Raw genomic sequence first — 6,000 nt, forward strand, 5'->3', positions numbered from 1 at the left:
TAAATCAGGGTTTGTGGGATTGGCCTACCCCCGGTTATGGTTCAGGTGATCCCGAAGGTCAGGATGATTGCCCTAATTTCCAGTATTCCTGGGCTCGGTATTATATATGCTTACAGACCGAGTATAGTCCGAGCTCCCACTTACAAAGCTAACATTTCTCTCTGGTTGAGGGGCTTGGTGATTACAAGGTGAATCATCCACTGGCCTCCTCGCCCCAGCCGTTTGTGACCTCGACACATGGCGTCCTGACGGTTGGGGAGCCCTGTGTTCTCAAGTAGCCTCTCTTTCGCTCCTATGTTCGGGTCTGGCCTGACGGTTCCCATCTCGACTGCCACTGCGAGAGGACCTCTGTGGTGCAGGTCGTGGTGCGTCTCAGACTGGTGAGGGGTGTCTTATTGGAGAGGGTGGATGCCTTATAGGTGATGGTGGTGGCCTCCCATTATTGGGTCTAGATGGTCTAGGATTGGCCCGGACAGGTTTCGGGTTGCTCCTAACAACTTCAGGGTTAGGGTTCCGAGTTGCTAGAGGAGCTCGGTTATTCCCCGTTCCTGTAGACACCTCCGTAGTCGGATTATCAGTAGCCTCAGCTCAAGTATTTCTCCTAGGGCGTTCATCACCAGGATTTGTTCTGGGCCTCGGCTGAGCCTGTTGGGCCCCTTGTTCAGCTCTCCTGGCAGTCGTGCTCCCTCAAGGACGTCCTCTTGGGCTTCGGGGTGGTGCCTGGACCTCAGCAGCCTGTCTGGCCAACTCTTCGTTGCGCCTTGTGTCTTCCGCCAGTTTTTGGCGTATTGGTGATTCTCCAGTTCAACAATAGGAATGTATCTCTCTGAATTATAGTAAAGATCCTCGTCGGGCCTAGGAGTAGGCGGTCCCTGAGAATCAGAGAAAGCACTCCCTTCCTTTGGGCCCTGGTCAGCCATGGGCTGCTTCCCAGGTCAACGCAGGTAATCTTCAGTGCGAGGAGTCTGTTCCTCTGGTATTTAGGGCAATGGTCGCCCACCAGTGCTGGGGTTGTTCGTGGTGGCCATTGGTAATTCAGGAGGATTCTGATTAAACAATCTAATAACTTGCTTAATGCTCTCAATGAAAGCACCAAATTGTTGACGCGTTTTTCATCAACTTGAATATGAAGAGCACTAAACACATAATTAAGAAAATAAAGAAGAACAATCGGAATTTTACGTGCTTCAACAGTTAAAATCCGCCTAGTCCACGAGTCAGTATTATTGACTGGTGATCTTCTCTTAAAGCTTTTACAAAGCAATTTAGCAGAGTGTTCTTAGTACCAAATTGTGCGCATCCACTTATGAAATTCTACAGTCTATTTATAGAATGGTTAACAAAATATCTTCCCTTTTATTTTGGGAATTTACAATTCAAATTTGAAATAATACAAATAAATGCATTAATCGCATAATTCCCCTGATAATCAGGATTTATTATCAGATTACAACAAATAGGGATTTCCTAACAACAACCACGTTCAAACTGGACTATCGACTTCGAACATACTTTCGAGATCAACCAGCATCACGAGCTCTCCATCTTGGTTAGCCTCATCCTTAGCCAGCAATTTCATCGAGCTTAACCCTCGGAGATCAACCTTTTCGAGCTTGCAATGAAGGTTCGAATTGCTCTCATATACTTCGGAGAAGATCCATCCTTTCGAGCTTGATGCTTAAGCTCGAACCATCTTAGCTGGTGCTCGGTGGCCAATAGGAACAAATTAGAAAACATGTTAATTTATATAAGTGTTGAGCCCTTACTTAACATTTTCGAGCTTACACTTTACGAGCTTACATTTCGAGACTCATTTATGTCGATTTCGAATTTGGGTGTAACAATTGTATATCTTATCATAATTTGTTATCCAAAAATGTAATTTTCCATAAAAAAATTCTCATTAGAGTTATTACAATATTTTTCATTAGGGTTTTTTTCAGCTGCAGTCCCCATTCTTTACACTTTGTAACACTTAGGTCCCGAAAGTTGGTTTTGTATCAATTAGGTCCCCAATCTTTTCAAATCATATTATTTAGGACCTAAATGATATTTTTATTTCTTTTTTCTTTCAAAATACAAAAATAAAATATAAAAAATGGTGAATCAATCTTAAAAAAAATTGGACCACTTAATTTATAACAATATCAAAATGACATTGAAAAAATATAGAGGGTGTTTGGCACCTTAACTAAAAAACTGTTTTTTGTTTTTAAAAGCTAAAAACTGTTTTTTGAAAACAATTTGGGGTGTTTGACATTGTTTTCAGAAAACAATTTTTAAAAACAAAGTTACAAAAAATATAAATTTTGAGAACAACAAAAAATTGTTTTCTGTTGTTCTCAAATTTTCTTTCATTATTTTCTCACTTCTTATTTTTCATCATTTTTTCTTTCAAATTATTTTATCTCATTATTTATTACAAACTTTTAAAATATTTTTTCTTTCTAAATATATTTGTTAATTTTTTATTTAAGAATTAAAAAAATAAAACTAAAAAATTGCTTTTAGAAAACATTAACCAAACACCTCTTGTTTTTTGAAAACTACAAAAACAGTTTTCTGTTCTCATTTCTGAGAACACAATTTCGAAAACTAAAAACAGAAAACAATGCCAAACAGACTCATATATTTTCATGACATTTTAAAAATATTTAATGGTTTTATAAATTAAATTATTTTTTCATTAAAAAAAATTATTACCTATAAATTTCTAATATTAATAACTAAACTATCACGAGATCATCAATATTTATAATGTACATATTTATATTTTATTTTGCAAATTTTTTCTATAATGCATCTTATAACTAATCATATATATATATATATGCACATAAATAACTTTATATACACTATTATTAAGTTTTAAAAAGAATGTATGAACTAAAAAATCATAAACATAATAAAATTGATAACATCAAGATAATCGAGATAACATAATTATTAATATTAATTATAACACAACAATGTAGACAAGAATAATTTTTTTAATAAAAAATTAATTTAATTTATAAAAATATTAAATATTTTTAAAAATGTCATGGAAATATTTTTTTCTCATGTCATGTTTGTTATTGTCATAAATTAAATGTCCATACATTTTAAGAATGATTCACCATTTATTTTTTATTTTTTATGTATTTTCAAAGAAAAAATAAACAAAAATAGCATTTAGGGACCTAAATTATACAATTTGAAAAGGTTGGGGACCTAACTATTACAAAATAAACTTTTGAGACCTAAGTATTACAAAGTATAATGAATGAGAACCACAACTGAAAATAACCCTTTTCATGATGAATAAATCGAAAAGCATAAGGGAAATTTGACTTTTAATGCATTAAGTGGGATTGTATAACAAAATGATACCAAGCTAAAAAAACATCACATTTTTATTCTAGTATTCCTTGGATTCTTAAAAATGCCCCTATCATAAATTTGCCTCTCTTTTTCTCCAATTGTCTTCTCACGTTGTCCCTCTCTATCTCTCAAGCTCTCATACACACCAAAAAAAAAAAACAAGGAATCCACCATTATCTTAATCTATACTAATTTTCGAACTTGGATTTCAGGGGCAAGTGATGAATCCTTTCAAGGCAAGAACTTCATTTTGGATTTCGGATAAAAATTGTATGGGTAAGTACATATTTGTTATATGTAGTGAGGAAACTTGTTTATCAACATTGTTTTTGCTATTTCGAGCATATCTGTGTATGCCTTCATGTTTTATTGTAATTTTTCACTGTCAGAATGGATTTTCGTTCCTTTCTTGGTTTTTTTTCTGGGTTTTTTGTCTGCCTCGATGAGACTCAATGGACCTCGATAAAACCCTCATATGTTTATATTATTTGTCTACCTCGATATGCCTCGATGAGACTCGATGGTCCTCGATAAAACCCTCACACATTTAGGGAAAATGACTACCTCGATAAGACTCGATGGTCCTCGATAGACCTCGATAAAACCCTCACACATTTAGGAAAAATGGATACCTCGATGAGACTCGATGGTCCTCGATGGACCTCGATAAAAGCCTCACACTTTTAGGGAAAATGGGTACCTCGATGAGACTCGTTGGTCCTCGATGGACCTTGATAGAGGCATAGAACTTAATGTATGTAGTATATGCCTCGATGGGACTCGATGGGCCTCGATGAGTTCATAAGAAATTTGTTGGGCAGTCTGCCTCGATTTACCTCGATTGTACTTGTTAGACCTCGATAGTTTGACCTCGATATAAATCAATTTTTTGCTGTTTTATGTTATAGTTTTAATTTTTGACCTTTTTTTTATACAGATTCGCCTATTTCCATATTTGTTGCATTCAATGGTGTTTGGGAACTGGAAAATAAGAATTGGATTTCCAGGGATGCTGAAAATCGTGTTCTGCCTTTGGAGAAGGGTGTGACGTATGAGCAACTGCTTGACATTCTGTACGATGAGCTTGAAGTGGATAAATGTGTGCATGACTTGAAAATTGAGGTCCCGTACACATGCCTATCACAATCTGTCAAACCTACAGTTATAAAAAATGATAGGTATGTGCATGTGTTGACCCTCGATTTGGTCAATGACACAAAGTCAAATGTACGACAAAGTATAAAGCAAGAATGAGAAAAATGATCTAACGGAAAGGAAGAAAACACCAAGGAATTATAGTGGTTCGGCCCCAAAGAATGGTAATGACCTACGTCCACTTAGTGATATTGTTATTATTGAATCTTAAAGTCGTGATCAAAGAACTAGGGTTCTTGAGTTTCACAAACCTTAGATGTATTACAATAAGACGATAAACAACTCACTTTAGCTCTTTTTTCTCTCAATATTTTGCAACAAGATTCAGGAAATGAAAAGTTCAAAAGTCCCTTCCTTGAGCTATTTCATGCATATTTATAGGCTCAAGGAGGGTTACACATGCTAATGTGTCCTATCTTTTCTTAATAATCATGTATCAAGATAATAATGAAGAAGTATTCAACGCAGTTATTATAAGATTACAGCTTAAAAAGGAAATAACTTAGGTTATACGACCAGCCTGGTCGTATCAAAAATTAACCCTGACGATGCGGTGCACTTCTGGTCGATAGTCGAGCAGTATTTTCGCCATGTGTCAACCACGTGTGAGAAAGTATCGCCACGTCATCAGCAACCATTTTTTGGGTAAACATTTTCCCCCCAAGTTTATTTATTACGACCAACAATAAGTAAACTTAGGAAACCGGCTCTTCGAATACCCCACGAAATCTGTCAGAACCGCCCATGCTTTCTCGAAAAAGGTGACCAATCATGTCTAATCAAGTCTTTTTGGTTTCCCAAGAATGTGCCCGACGGCCATTTCACTTCCCCATACTTAGAAAAAGTAGCTCATGATTACCTCTTTTAACGTGCCTTGGTCTTTATAAATAACCCCCAAGTTATCATTTATACCTTTTACCTACTTTTGCCTTCTTGAAGAACATTGAAGAACTCATGCTCCAGCCCAGAAATTTTCAAGCTTCTATGCTCAGACATTTAAAAGCTTTCACCTTCGGACTTCAATCTTTATTTGAGTAAGCTTCACGAACTTTCTTGTCTTTTGAGTTACCACACAAAACTGCCTTATGCTTGCTTTCATTTCTGAACCCTTTCGTGTTCTTGGCTGAAAATGTATGGGGATTGTTTGCATGTTGACAGATGATTGATAGGGTAGTGAAATATTGTTCCGTAGGAGTTAGGAGCCAGTTTGGTAGTCGAGATTGTAGATTTAGGGCGTAAAATCGAATATTTTTAAGCTAGTTGAAAAACTGGGTTTTACCCGCCCCTTCGGAGTTGAAAAAGTTTTTTCCTGAAAAAATTTTACTTCTGCTTTTCAATCTGTTTTTCAGACTGCTCATATAGAACTTAGTGTTTTTGTTAGAATGCTGCTTTCCATATAAAAACTTAATTTTTATATGCGAGCAACGTTATTCCAACTCTCAACACAAGCTTTTAAGCTTTATGTCTTACCTCCCCCTTTCT

This window comes from Humulus lupulus, chromosome 7 (assembly GCF_963169125.1).
Source record: "Humulus lupulus chromosome 7, drHumLupu1.1, whole genome shotgun sequence".
NCBI lineage: Eukaryota > Viridiplantae > Streptophyta > Magnoliopsida > Rosales > Cannabaceae > Humulus > Humulus lupulus.